A 333-nucleotide genomic window follows, 5' to 3' on the forward strand; every position below is an offset into this window, starting at 1 on the left:
AATAATATAATTTTATAAATATAATAATTAAGTATTTTATTTTAACTAATGATTATTTATATCTAATTACATAAATTCAAAAATAAAGCTTTAATAATAATATCTACTTATGTAAAATTTACTTGTGATCTTGAATTTTAACAAATCAAATGAGATACTTTTGATTCATTAAATCCTATGGGTTAGCTTGGTCTTCGACGATCAATGCAGTATTCCTTCGAAAGTTTAAGTCTTGATCTAGGCTTTGCGTAGGCGGAGGCATAAGATGCATATCTCTAACATAACTCGAAGATTTAGTTCGATTACTTGTGTGCAAATTAATGAATTATGAAG

The sequence above is a fragment of the Cynara cardunculus genome, unplaced genomic scaffold, assembly GCF_001531365.2.
Source record: "Cynara cardunculus var. scolymus isolate 2C unplaced genomic scaffold, CcrdV1 Un_Scaffold_6672, whole genome shotgun sequence".
Classification (NCBI taxonomy): Eukaryota; Viridiplantae; Streptophyta; class Magnoliopsida; order Asterales; family Asteraceae; genus Cynara; species Cynara cardunculus.